The 14,403-nt window shown below is 49.7% G+C and overlaps 1 protein-coding gene across 12 annotated transcripts in view; it reads right to left on the bottom strand.

Annotated features, from left to right (window-relative positions):
• The window catches only part of PALLD (palladin, cytoskeletal associated protein), a 369,615-nt gene that overhangs the window by 67,706 nt on the left and 287,506 nt on the right, over positions 1 to 14,403 (bottom strand). The window contains exon 1 of one of the 12 annotated variants that reach the window (XM_055577617.1): positions 5,644 to 6,197. The exons of 8 other annotated variants lie outside the window; for them this stretch is intronic. The gene's annotated coding sequence lies outside the window, so the exon portion shown is untranslated. Of the gene's footprint in view, positions 1 to 4,894; positions 5,098 to 5,255; positions 5,491 to 5,643; positions 6,198 to 14,403 lie in introns of those variants that run through there. 3 more of the 12 variants (XM_055577615.1, XM_055577616.1, XM_055577618.1) reach the window with 3 other exon arrangements.

Here is a 14,403-nt window from a genome sequence, read left to right as displayed (position 1 = left end):
CAATCAATTCCTCTGCCACCAGCTCACTGAGACCACAGAGCACAGGCACCACGCAGAGCAGTGAAGCTTCCTTCAGGTCCCTGCCAGGCAGCGACACAAGAGCGCACACAGTTGAGAGCGGTCTCACAGTCCAGACTCGACCTCAGCGTTCCAGAGAGGAGCGGGGCTCAGTGAGAGAACCACCAACAGAAGGAGCTGCTGTCTCAGAGCACCCCAGAGCAGGGAGCAATCGCTGACGATCAGGTAGGAGATATGCAATGACATTTCTGGGTCAGTGTGCAGGAGGTGGACTGCAACAGTCACTCAGCAGACACTCACCACCATCTACCAAGTGTAGGCTCCACTGCATGTAAGGCACACAGAACAGCAGACCCTCCCCTCTGGAGGTCCAGGGGACGGTGAGTCTCTGGGGTCCAGGACAGACCACCAGTCAGGTGCAGGTGCCTCTCCAGGTGACCGTCATACCTCCTCTCGGCAAACACCCACTCCTACTTGCAGGCAAAGACCTGCTTCCTGCTTCACTGAGGAGACAGGAAGACCACCCTCCCCTCCACCCACCCCCTGCCCCACTGCTACATCTATCCATACTGCCCCCTGGCCCGCGGACCCCACCTACTTTCCAGAACCACAGATGAGCCATCTCTCTGAGGTGCTCGATGAGGCATTCTGACCCAGGCTGTCCCTGTGTCTCTCCGGAGCTCTGGTGGACGAGGTAAGGTCCACACGCCTGGGTGCCTCCCCAGGCACCTGGCTGGGATGTTAGGCCGAGAGCGGCTGCGCTGTAACAGCCGCTTCTACAAAGTGCCAGGCCCTGCCTGGAGGAGCACCGCCGCCCCACTCACTCCCAGACTCACTCTGTCTGTCCACAGCTGCTCCTCCGCCTGTCTCCCGCCTCCCTGGACAGATGCCCAGCTTCGTGGCTGCTCCTTCCGTTGGGGTCCATCTCCTCCTCTGCCCCCAACCTCAGCACAGCACTGGCTGTAGCCCTGGATGGTTAGCTCACTTTGTTTATGGCTTGTCTCCCATCACTAGGGGACAAGCTGCATGAAGGCAAAGGTTTTGCCTACTCAGGTGTCCATGTGGGTCCTGACTTTCTTCCCAGAGTCCAGCCAGGGCCTGGGGCTTGGGAAGTGTCCAGCAAGACCTGTCCAGCCCTGTCTCTGCAGACCTGCTGGCTCTGGGTAAACTCTTACCCACTCACTTGCATCATTTTTAAGATGGAGACGCTGACAGTATTTACTACGTGGGATTACGGTGAGGATTAAATGACATAAAGTATGTTACACACTGTAGCACACTTTCTGGTAGGAGGTAAGTGCTCAATGGTATTTACAATATGGTTATTCAGAATATTATAATTATACATCAGCATTCAAATTATCTGAACCCAGGAGACATTTGTTTGGGACTTTCGTGCACTGGTATCAAAAATGAATGAGTGAATGAATAAAACACCCGGGACTTTTCTTTTATTAAAGATTCTGAACCTGACTTCACAGACACTGAACGCGCAATCTAGCAGTGATGATGCGCAGGCTCTAGAGGAAAGATGTTCACAGTAACGAGGTCACGTCGACCATCAGGCAGCCCCCGCTGATGGGCCATCAGAGGAGGGCCCGGCCTGCCTGGTGGACCACTGGGCTCACCATGCCCACCCACTCGGGGGCCAGCTACTGCTATGACCCCCCACGCCCCAGCTCTGTGGCTCCAGGGTGGGTCTCTGTGGGCACAAGCGGAGCATGAGAGGAAATGTGTCTTTCTAGGTGCCTTTATCTTCAATGGTTTAAATGGAGAAACAGAAGGTGAGGGCTGGTCACTGTTGCTGGAATTAGAATCTAGAAAAAAATAAATCAAGTTGGAGTTCTGAGTGATTCCCCACAAACCTGTGTTATCTATGTGGCTCCATGCTATGGTTTCACTAACAAAACAGAATGCTCTGACCTGTCCTGGGAACCCAACCACAGGGGACATGGTTCTACCAAAGAGTTTTCAGAGTTCCCAGTGAAGGATTTACGGACACACATTCCCCACATAGCCCATCCTAAAGTGGACGGCGCTTACGGTGCATGTGCCACGAAGAGTGGGCCAGCGTGCACACTCTGTGCCCAGAGGTCCAGGGCTTCTCCTTCCGGCGGGGTGTGGGCACCTGGTCCCCATTCTAGACAGCTGGACACATGCCCCTCGGGGTCCGGGGAGTGGTAGCTGCCTCCCCAAGTTTCCTTCCTCCCCCAGCCACAGGTGTCAGTTCTTTTTAACATGGTTTTGTATGTCTTATCGCTCTGTTTTGAAAACGTCTATGTGGAAAAAAATTAGAAAGTTTTACCAAGAACTCCTAAACTTTGCTCATTTCTCTGGCTGACACACTTGGCCTGCAAAGGGCAGCTTCTCCCTCAGGAGGAAATCTTTCCCATCAAATAAGCCTTTCCGCTTTCCCTAAGTCCAGGCCACGCTGACACCAGTGCCTTCCTTTCCTGCAGCGGAGGCACTCTAGCAGCTGGGCCACCGTGCACCAGGTGGGCCGACACAGAGCTGCCGTGAGCAAGTACCCGCATTCTCAGCCCACCTCCTGGTCCTTGGGACAGGACCACACACGCAAGTCAGAAGGGTGAGGGTCACCCGTCACCATCAACCGCAAAGCACGGCCAGCAGCGAAGATGTCCCGCTGAGGGGGAAAGGGCCTTCCATGATCGGGGGGCTGCAGAAAGCCATACAGGGCACTAGCGTCAGCAGTCGTCTCTCCCTCTTGACCCCTCAGGCCTGCCTTCCTGCTGCTTCCCCTCCTGCCTCTCCTACAAGCCCCAGCTCTTGCTCTCTCCTGGAGCAAAGGGTTCTCACCCAGCACCTCTCATCCTTCATCCTTCCACACAACCTGACCAGAGCTGCCCCAGGAGACAAACCCGACGGAGTGCAACCCTGCAGGGCATTTCTAGAGCCAGCAACCTGGGAAGCAGAGAGGGGAAGGCCCCAGGCCCACTCTGCGTCCACCAGCCTGCATCTTTACTATCTGGGGGCATTCCACTCCCCATGTCTCCGAAAAGCTGACATGCATGAACGCAAGATGTTTACATGAAAATGTGCTCAGTGACATACTTTTGTAGTGTATATTCAGTGTCTACTTCCCTCATTTGCTTGAAGAAGAGAATTACTTTGCCACCTAAAGAAGAGTAGACAGCCTGAGAAATAAACCTCCGTCGCCCAGTGTCTATCTGGATCTTCTGAAACATGCTGAAAAAGCACATTACACGTTGATATGAAACTGTTTACATGAAATACACACAAAGGAGATGGCGATGTCTAAAACATATCTTCATTGTTTCGAACGACTGTGAATGGAATCTGGAAACTGGGGGAAGAAAATCAACAATTGTTTGGACAGTCAATAGTTGTGTGAATCAATTAGTAACTTTTTAAAAATAATGACTCCAGCATCTTGAGCAACGTAGACTCCTTGATAATTTCCAGGAAATACTTCATAATTCAGTAATAATGAGTGATTTTAAATATAATGGAGTGTAAGACTTACTATGGTCTATGGAAAATATTTTTGGAAAAAAAAAAGGCACTATTCTCAAAAGTAATACAAAGATTACAGCTCTTGAGAAAATAACACAATAAAGTTTTTCAAGATCAAGTGCAATGCAACGTGGTAGGTGGCATTCCGCCGGTACTACAAGAGTCAACTGAAACCCAGAGCCCACAAGCCTATAATGAAGCGCCGCAGGGCTCCTTTAACTAGGACACCGACCTATTGTTCCCCAAGTCAGTGTCCTCACCTGGGAACTCACCGAGTGTGTACTTATTACACCATTCCATCAGGCAGGCTACTGACCAGACCAGCTGTCGGAGTATTATGATTCATGGGTTTCACAGCCACAGAAGACAAAGTTGTGTTATTGTCAATCATCTACTCCCAAGTCTTCACCCAGAGCACAGAGCGTTCACACAGCCAACAAGGCAGTGAGGCTGCTCACATGCCTAGTTTCTTACTAAGGGATGTGGTGTGGGCCCCAGGCAACATCCCCTCCTCCCTCGTATTCAAAACACAAAGTAGACTAAACACTAAGTAACTCTTATTTTGTACAAAATAAACAGAATAAACAAAAATACAGCTAAGGGGTAAGTTGGAAGGCATGTTGATCATATATTGATTACACAGCGGGGGTCTATTTCTGATACAGTCATTCCTTGGAGTGACTCCTTGGTCACTCCAAGGCCCAGGGTCGCCTACTTTTACTAAACCAAACCCGGGAGAACGGACCAGGGAAAAAACAAAATTCGGTCAAACCTCTCATCACTAAATCAAAGCTCACCAGCTTTTCAGGAGAAAAAGCCTTTCGTTGGTGATGAGAAAAGTCAGTAAAAAGTTGATGACTTTGTATTGTGCTCAGAAGCAAACCAACATCCACTCCCTGGACGACCAATCCTTCCTTAGGCAGTGGCAGTTACTGCGACAAGACCCTTTATAACACCAACCAAGAATGTGTTCTCCAGGGCAGAGCCCAGCAGTGTCCGAGGCCCGCGGACCCTGCGAGTAGGGTGTGGGGGAAGGGTGGAGGGGTGTGGAGGTGAGGGAGGGGGGGAGGTGAGGGACGGGGGGAGGGGTGGAGCAGGATGGGAAGGGGCGGCCCTCCCCGCGCACGCCACCAGGGAGACTCTGCGTCTTCCCGCCTCTCAGGCCAGGGTGTGTCCACTCTGCCCGTCCCTGGGACCCTGGGACCCCAGGTCTCAAACAGCCCGGGCTTGTCCAGGCTCCTGGAGACCCAGTTCAGACGAGTTCGGAGCGCAGAGAGCCTGGCTCGGCTGGGGCCTCGGGGCGTCCCCTGGCAAGCACGGCGGCTCCGGACCCAGCACACTCGCCGCCCACAACCTCACCCCTCTCCGCGGGGAAACAGACCTGGGCGGCGGGGGTCCCTGAGCTCCGAGCGCACGGCTTCCCGACCACGCGCCCTCGGCCGGCCGGCGCCTCCTCCCTAGATTTGGGACTCTTGGCGCGCCGGCGCCTGCAGAGAGCAGCGTGAAGAGAGGGCCGAACTCCCCCGGCCGCCCGCGGCGGAACGAGGTCACCCGCGCCCCCTTCCCCGCAGGCTGCCCGCGGTCCACGGCCGTCCCCTACTTTTTGGCCCCGATCCCATCTCAGGCTCCCGGGCTGCGCTCCGCCCGCAGGGCCGGGAGGACTCCGCGGGCCGCGGCGGGCTGGGCCCTGGGCTGCCGCCCGCCAACCAATCCCCTCTTCCCCCTCCGCAAGGCCCCCCTACCTGCCGTCCGGCTGCGGCCCGCCGCTCCGGACCCTCAGAGCCACGGGCCCAGGACCCGCGTGGAGCGCACGCCAGCCGGGGTGCCTCCGGAGGCCGGACGCCCCGCCCTAGCGCCTGGGCAATAAGAGTCCGCGGGGAGGGGGCGGGGCGGGGCGGGGGCGGCCCCGGCCCGGGAGGAGAGCGGTGGGGAGGGGAGAGAAGGGGGCGGGAAAAGGGGGCGAAGGGGAGCGGCGGGGAGGGGAGAGAAGGGGGCGGAGGGGAGGGCCCGGCGGAAGGCAGCCCCCCAGCCCCCGCGCCCCCCGGGTCGGCCCCGAGTCCCGGGCAGCACTGGGACTAATGGGCTTTCGGGAAACTTCCAGGAGTAATGGATAACGGGAAAGAATCCCACCTTTTTTTTAAGCCAAGAGGGATGTCGGCTGCCTGCCCGGTGATCTGCCCCAGGTTTTTATCTCCTTTATGAGAGCGGTTAGTCCCTGGGCTCCGGGCACATTCCAGCGCCCCGGGCGGGGGTCCAGGGTTCAGCTCCCAGCCATCAGTGCCGTCAGAGTCGGTGCCGCGCGTAAACCCCACAGTACAAAGATCGTGTGGAAGGCTGCTTTCTTGTTGAAGGGGGAGTTCAGTTCGGGGATACTTTCTAGGCTTCCACGAATCCGTTCACTCTGTTCGCTTATCAATGACTAACTGAATTCAGGGCCCTGAGGGTGAGAAGCGCTGGGCGGGCCGGTTTCGCAATGTCTCAGGAACGCGGTCCCTATCCTGTGATTTCTCGGTCATAAACTTCTAGAGGCCCCAAGTCACTTGGTTTAACCCAGTACGCAGGGATTTCTCTGGAACTGTTTCCAAGGAGGAAATGGACTCCTAAACTCCAGACTTCCTCATGTAAAACGTGTGGCTTTCGGTGGACTCCACCCTAAAGCCGAGTGGGTGTCTTCTCCTGTCACTAACCCAGCTCAGGACCCTGGCTCTTGGCGTCCCTGAGCAGTTGGGTCAGCAGTTATTTCTGGCCTGTTCCTCCTACACAGCACCCACTCCTTGACCATCAAAGCCACAGCTCTCCTACTCACGACCAACTCTCAGAAAAACGAACAGATGAACACTAACGGTTCACAGTTGCTGAACATCCAGGGTTGTGCCTGGCCCTTTCTGCAAAATGGTCACCAAGAAAATGCCAGTCATTTCCATCTAGGTGTGCAGGCCACTGGCTGCGGTAACTGGTCCAGTAATCCCATCCGTGTCTTCACTATTAATATGGAACAATAGGGTTTCTGGGTTCACAGACCTGAGACAGGAACTCTACCGTCTCTCTCTCTCCCTGAAATACATGATTTTTAGATTAAACATGATGTCTGTAAGATACCCAAAAAAGGACGTTTGCCTGTGATTGAACCCTCGGAGATAAAACACTCTGTTAGAGGGTGCAATGTTCATGTCCAGACTCCCGCCGGTGCATCTCAACACACAGTCAGTGCTCTAATCTGATTAGAGCATCACTCACAGATGAGTCTGTAACCTACAACACGTTGTAGCCATCTTTCCAGGTCTAGTACACAACTTTATTCTCTCTTGATTTTTGCAAGGAACAGAGGTAAAAACCACAGGACGTCACTGTTTAACTTTGCCTTTCAACTTTGGTGTGCTCATTCCCAGGCAAGTGGCTGTTAGGGATACTGGAATGATACCACTTGTGTTCTGCAGGGTTTTCTCGAAGGCTGGAGTTGACATTCTGAAATGGGAGTTAGGACTTAGTGGTCTGTGCCATTTTAACTGTGGAAGCCTGGAATTTAAATTTTTTTTCATAGTAATGGGATTAATTTGATGAACTTTAAAGCTACAGTTCTTAAATGTTATGATTTTACAATGTAGAAGTCCATTCTCAACACAGAATTCTTTTCTGTTAGCACAGAAAGAACATAATGGATAAGCCTCCTGTGTGCTGTGCTGTGTTTAGGTGCTCAGTCATGACTGACTTTGCGACCCCATGGACTGTAGCCCCCCAGGCTCCTCTGTCCATGGGATTCTCCAGGCAAGAATACTGGAGTGGGTTGCCATGCCCCCCTCCAGAGGTCAGCATGAGTTACCACCAAAGAATTGATGCCTTTGAACTGTGGTGCTGGAGCAGGCTCCTGATAGTCCCCTGGACAGCAAGTAGATCAAACTAGTCAACTGTAAGGAAAATCAACCCTGAATACTCATTGAAAGGACTGATGCTGAAGCCAAAGCTTGAGTATTTTGGTCATCTAATGCAAACAGCCAACTCATTGGAAAAGTCCCTGATGCTGGAAAAAGACTGAGGGCACAAGAAGGTGTCAGAGGATGTGATGGCTGGATGGCATCACCAATGCAATGGACATCGGTGTTGGGCAAACTTCAGGAAATGGTGAGGGACAGGGAGGCCTGTTGTGCTGCAGTTCATGGGGTCATAAAGAGTCAGACACAACTGGATGACTGAATAACAACCACCACCACCTCAAGTGTTACCTGGCTTGGGAGAGTGTGCAGGATGGATTAGATCCACAGGGTTGGTGAACTGCTCCTGTCTGGGGCAGCACGGAAGGCTGATCCAGAGATCTACCGCCACTGCCTGACGCCAACTCAGGAGCCCAGAAACGGGGACCAGTTTCTACTTCTCCGAGGTCCAGCAGAACTGAGAACGGAGTTTCAGTTCTGAGTTTCAGAACTGAGAACACCGAGTTTTCAAATGCTCTCAAATTTTTAAAGTTTCTATGCGTTCAGCGGTGGAGGCATGGGTACATCTTAGCGATCACACTGGCATGTCCAGGATTTGTGACAAGTGCTATCAGTGCTGATAGGAGTGCTGCCAAGCTTGAGAAAGAACACCCTCCCTTCGTGCACACTGAGACCCTGACCAGCAAGCTTCTCTTTAGAATTCCTCCTCACTGTCCCTGAGCTCCAGCTTAGAACTGTCTGGCGGGGAGGCAGCAGGAAAGGGTAGAGAACACCTGTATCCAGTCTCACCCCGAAGGACTGTATCTGGGAGCCTCACTGCCTCGCCTGGGGGCGGGGGGCATCTGGCTGAGTCTCCTTTAGAGTTTCCATCTCCAGGGTCACTTGGCACACTTGGGCTCAAACACCTAAGCTTAAAATGTTCAGATTTAATCTGAGATGAAGTAATGTGCTCAGTTGTCTGTCTGGAGAGGAGTATGGAGCAGTGAAGCTAATCTTTCAAACCATTTTTTTTTTTCCTTTTCATAGTCTCATGAAAAGAGTAAAGTGCAGGTATTTAAAAAGCAAAATGGCAAAAGACACCTAAAAGCAAACGGCATCCCTGAACAAACATGATCCTGTTGGAGGGGCCGACTCCCAGGTTCTCTCCAGATGCAGACACAGAGCTCTGACTGCTGGCAGGCACCACACGGCCCCTGTGTCACACACGCTCATAGCTGGGGCTAATGCTTTACCAAGTGGATACTGTGCCCTCTCACAGAATGTCCACTGGAAAAACTACCACAAGTCAGCACCCAGCCGTGTTTTTCTAACATGTGAAACCAAACATCTCTATTTCCCTTCCTTTTATATACATGGAGCAGTAAAAGAATGTGAGTGTATCTTCGGGTGTTTTGCTTAAAATAATATTTCAATGAAAATTACCCAAACCTTGAGATGTTCTCAGAAGATTCTTGGCCAGTGGGCTGGCGCATCCTCTGTTGGGAGGTTTTTGCTCTCTATTTCTTCCCGGTGATGGATGGTGAATGAAACAGATGTTCTGATAGCAATTCAGTATAAGGGTCTATTTCCACTCACTTCTGGTGCTTTGATATTATTTTTAAAAACCTGTTCCTTTAGCTCTTGTTGAGTTTTTAAAACCTACAAGATCTTGGCTCCATGGCCCATTTCTTCAATTGCAGAGATTACTTTTGCAAGGAATTCCAGATATGCTCAGCAAACAACAACAGAGTAAGAAAACAGCAGAGCAGTTCTATATTGTGACTGATTTGGGTTCCAACTATAATAGTATTTTTGGGAAAATGTTTCTGAGAGGAGAGTGCTTAAGACCAGCCTTTGTTCTATGTATGTTTAAAATGAGCACCTTTAAGAAGTCTTGGACGGCTTTGAGTTTGGACTCTTTGTAATTAATGACATCATTTAAGAAACAAACATATGTTTCTGTGTCAACTATCAAATTATTTTAATGAAAGTACGAAATATTTAAAAACATGGATCTCCTCAAAAGGCTAAGCCTGTGCATTATCTGACCATGAATATGGACCAGTGGGGTAGAAGGAGGGCACAACTCCAAGGACAATTCATACTTTCAACATAAAAGCAGGGTAATGTGTTCCAGCGGCCCAGAGCTTTCTGGCTCTTCAGTTTGTACATAACTTTTTATCAAGGGCAGGAGAAAGGCTGGGGGTAAATACATGGGGCTGTTTGTACTTGTGTAAAAGTGACTGGAGCCCAGTGGACATGAAATACCATGTGAGAGGGACCGTGGCCGCCAGAAGGGCTGCAGTCGTGGAGGTTAGAGAAAGATGGTGAAATCGGAAACAGAAGAACAGGCTGAGCTCGCCTCCTGAGTACAGGAGGCCTTGAACCTGCAAAGGATTCCAGGCAAATCACAGAGGCAGACCAGCGGGAGCCACGGTCCCTCCTAGGCCGTTGCCGTGACCTCGAACTCCGAGTTCTCATCTGTAAAATGATGGAAAGGCATTTCCCTTGGCTTGCCCTTGAGAAGATAAATGAGATCCTGCCTGGGCAGCCCCACCACAGTGCTTGGTAAGTGGAGCAGTGGGTGGAAGGGACTGGTTTCTTTCTTTTTTTTAACAAAATGAAGCCTAGTTTCTTTTCTTTTTTCTTTCTTTCATCTCTTTTTGTTTTGTTTTTGTTTCTGTTTTTTATAAAACACAGTATTTAGGAATAGAGTAAAAAGTAATAATCTGATACCATGCCAGTCATTTGACACGTAGTCTCCCATTTTATCTGCTTCTTCAACCCATGGGAGGTCTAGCTGTCACCAAACGCCCCTTCATGGAGGATTCTGAGCACAGAGAGGCCAGGTAACCTGGCCAAGGAGACAGAGCAGGCCAGGGCAGAAGGAATAGCACAAACTGTTAGCTCTAGAGCCCATACTCCAGGCCGTCCACCTCTGGAGTGAACGGTACGTGTGTGTGGAAGGTCCGTCAACAGTCAGGACTCCATGATCCCCATCAGCAAATCCTTCCTCTTTCTCACCGAGTTGTACCATGCACAAGAACGTCTGCTTGGCCTGCTGTGGCTCAGGCAGTTCTGAACACGTCCTGCTGCACTCACAGAGAGTCTGACTCATTCCCCCCAATGCCCACTTCCCAGGCAGAGCGGCTGGGCTGGCTCCAGTGGAGGCACCCCTAGATTCCACGGGGCTACTGAGAGGAATTTGCCTTTTTCTGTGATTCTGATGAGGAAATGACGAAATACCGCAGTCAACTGGCTGGTCAGTTTAACTCCATCCTGCATGAGAAAAGCCTTCAGCTGAGTCCTGGAGACGCAGTCACTGACAGACGCGGAGGACACAGCGTGGCACTGCGCATCCGTCGCAGGGCAGTTTACGGAGTTACAGGGGAGACTGCTCTTAAAACCGATGATGCTGTGACACAGAGTCTTGTGTTGCCTTTTGTGTAGATTCCTCCGGACACTTGGAAGATGAGCGGACCGGCCATCATCCAGCTCTGCTCCCAGAAATACAGGATGTCAGGCAACCTGGTCTCGGAGCCCGTGCTGGTGTTGGGGACCACTGGGGCCACGTCACAGGAGACGAGCCTCTTTCCCGAGCCCTGAAACGCCCCTCACCAAACCCCTCACTTCCTAAACCGGAGGGTCCGTCCAGCGCCTTGCATTAATAAACTAATCCTCTGGCTCAAATTCATGCAATTATGTTATCTGAAGTGCTTAATTATTTTCGCTTATGGAAATATGACTGGGTGCTGCAGTGAACGGTTTTCTAGCAGAGATTCCCAAGTACTAAGAAAACTGTTGGGATTATTTCATGGCACAGATCTCTGATACACAGAAAATGTTGAAACCTAGGCTCTGGTATTGAAAGGGAATGAGGATAGAGGGTGCAATATGGTGAAATCAAATACTCCAATTAAATTTGCTCTAAGAATAGAAATTTAATGGACACATTTTATATTGGAAAATCCTGATTGTATATTCTAAGACACTAGAGGAAACATTGGTAACATCAGTAATTAAATGACTTATTTTATCTGATATATAGTTTATGTGTTTGATCAGTAAAACAACTGACTTAATCACACTGATACTGCCTGTTAGGGCTATTAAGTGAGTTATATGATATCATCTTGATACAACAAAGTATTAGATTTCAAGAGAAAAAAAGACTTTCCTCTACAATGGCACCCCACTCTAGTACTCTTGCCTGGAAAATCCCATGGGCGGAGGAACCTGGTGGGCTGCAGTCCATGGAGTCGCTAAGAGTCGGACATGACTGAGCGACTTCACTCTCACTTTTCACTTTCATGCATTGGAGAAGGAAATGGCAACCCACTCCAGTGTTCTTGCCTGGAGAATCCCAGGGACGGGGGAGCCTGGTGGGCTGCCGTCTATGGGGTCGCACAGAGTCAGACACGACTGAAACAACTTAGCAGCAGTAGCAGGAGCATAGTAACCTCAGAAAGAGTTAACCGAATCTGAGGTAATTTGGTCACTTTATGGGATGATGTCAAGAGAGTCTTCAAAGAACTGAGTGTCCTGGCAGTGTTTTCAGACGGGCTTGTCTTTTATAACAAGTACCGAATTGTGATGAGATGTGCACATGAAGAGTTGAAACAAAGAAGACCGTGCTGAAGGAAACTGGAGTTTAGGGCACCTGTTTAAAACTGTGCACACTGGTAAATATATATATATATCATTGTGTGTATCATATATATATATTTATATATATATAAATATATAACAGACAACCAACCAGGACCTACTCTAGAGCACAGGGAACTCTGCTCAATACTCTGTAACAAACTAAATGGGAGAAGAATTTGAAAAACGATACATGTATATGTAGAACTGAATCACTCTGCTGTACACCTGAAATTAATACAACACTGTTCATCAACTATAATATAAAATAAAAATTTAAAAACAGATTAAAGAAGAGCCTCAGGGTTCTCATGTATAAAATGAAGATATTGATACTATTATCTCCTTTGCATGATTGATGCAAAGATCAAATGTGTGAAAATGAACACCTTTAAGAAGTTGTAATTTTGGACAAAAGTTGACAAAGTGAGATTTGAAAGCTTTCAAGCAGGAGAAGCAGGAAGACAGCATCCACTGGGAAGACTTCCGGTACTGCTGCCTCCTTCAGATCAAGCCCTCTGCACTGAACAGCCTTGCTGGACATGGGTGTGTCAGTGGCGGGACCGGACACTTCCCAACCACTGCCGCCCTTGGCTCCTGAGTCCATGGGTGGTGGCATGGATTCCGCCTTCCCTGTGGGCAGCTGATAGAGGGCTGGCCTCCCTTTGGTGCCTTGCCCCCCTGTTGCTTGGGGAAAAGCACCAAGAAAAAAAGAAGTGAAAGGGGGCTAGTACTCCGTTACCACCAGGCCAGCCAAGGTCAGGATGGCCACTGTCTGTCACTTTGGGCAGGGCTGGCTCATGCGCCAGTAGGTGCCCTGGCTCATGTCCTCCCACCTGTGGCAGCCCACAAACAAATTTTAAGTTTTACGTACTGTTTAACTCAAAAGGAAGAAAAACGAATACATATGACTGTTACCATGCTAACTATGTAATAATAAACCTAACCTGGATTCCATCTATCTTTATGCTGATGCTGTTATAAAATTCAGATTTTTTTAATGGAGGAAGAGACCTCAAAGGCAGAAGCACCTGGGGCCCATGAACGTCCCAGGTCAGCCTGGTCACTGGTGGCTGCTGCTCATCTGTGCCCGGCACACGTGTTTCATTGGCTATAAATCGCGTCTACCCCTTTGCCTGAGACGGCTGTACTGTGTGCGAACCTAAGGCAGTTGGTATCACACACTTTTCAATAAAGAAAACAGGTCCTGTGTTCTCAGACTCTTTATTGCCTAGGTGGGAGACAGCCGGCTGTTAACAACAGGTGCTTTGCAGTGGCTCATTCATGTGGACGTTTCTTTTATGAGTTAATTAGTCATAACTCCCTCATGAGCAAAATGCACATCTGGGAAAATAAAACTGCCCACTGAGAGTGAGTTACTGGTGTGTAGGTGGGGCACAACCATCCCTTAAAAGGCTTAACGAGAACCCTGATGCACTCAGAAGCTGGACTGCCAGAATGGACATCATCAAAAAAGCTACAAACAACAAATGCTGTGGAGGGTGTGGAGAGAAGGGAGCCCTCCTACACTGTTGCTGGGAATGTAAACTCATGCAGAACAGTATGAAGGTTCCTTAAAAACCTAAATACAGAGCTACTTACGTAACCCAAAAATCCCGCTCCTGGGCATATATCTGGAGAAAACCGTAATTAAGACACATGTACCCCAAAGTTCATAGCAGCCCTATTTACGGTAGCCAGGACATGGAAACAACCTAAATGTCCATCAACAGAGGAATGGATAAAGAAGATGTGGTACATTCACACAATGGAATAGTATTCAGCCATAGAAAAAAATGAAATAATACCATATGCAGCAACGTGGATAGACCTAGAGACTGTCACACTGAGTGAAAAATGTCAGACAGAAAAAGACAAATATGATATCATGTATATATGAGATCTAAAAAATGGTACAAATGAAATTACTTACAAAATAGAGTCATAGATGTGGAAAACAAACTTATGATTACCAGGAGGGAAAGGATAGGGAGGGACAAATTGGGAGATTGAGATTGATATACACACTATTATATAAAAAACAGATAACAACCTACTGTATAGCACAGGTTGTTGTTTGGTTGCTCACTTGTGTCTGACTCTTTGCGACCACTTGGACTACAGGAAACCAGGCTTTCATGTCCTTCACCATCTCCTGGAGCTGGCTCAAACTCATGTCTTTAGTCGGTGATGCCATCCAACCATCTTGTCTTCTGTCGTCCCCTTCTCCTCTTGCTTTCAGTCTTTCCCAGCATCTGGGTCTTTACTAATGGGTCAGCTCTTTGCATCAGGTGGCCAAGGTATTGGAGCTTTAGCTTCAGTATCAGTCCTTCCA

The sequence above is a fragment of the Bubalus kerabau genome, chromosome 4, assembly GCF_029407905.1.
Source record: "Bubalus kerabau isolate K-KA32 ecotype Philippines breed swamp buffalo chromosome 4, PCC_UOA_SB_1v2, whole genome shotgun sequence".
Lineage (NCBI taxonomy): Eukaryota > Metazoa > Chordata > Mammalia > Artiodactyla > Bovidae > Bubalus > Bubalus kerabau.
The sequence above is the reverse complement of the archived record's forward strand: the minus strand, read 5'-3'. Positions and strand labels throughout refer to the sequence as shown.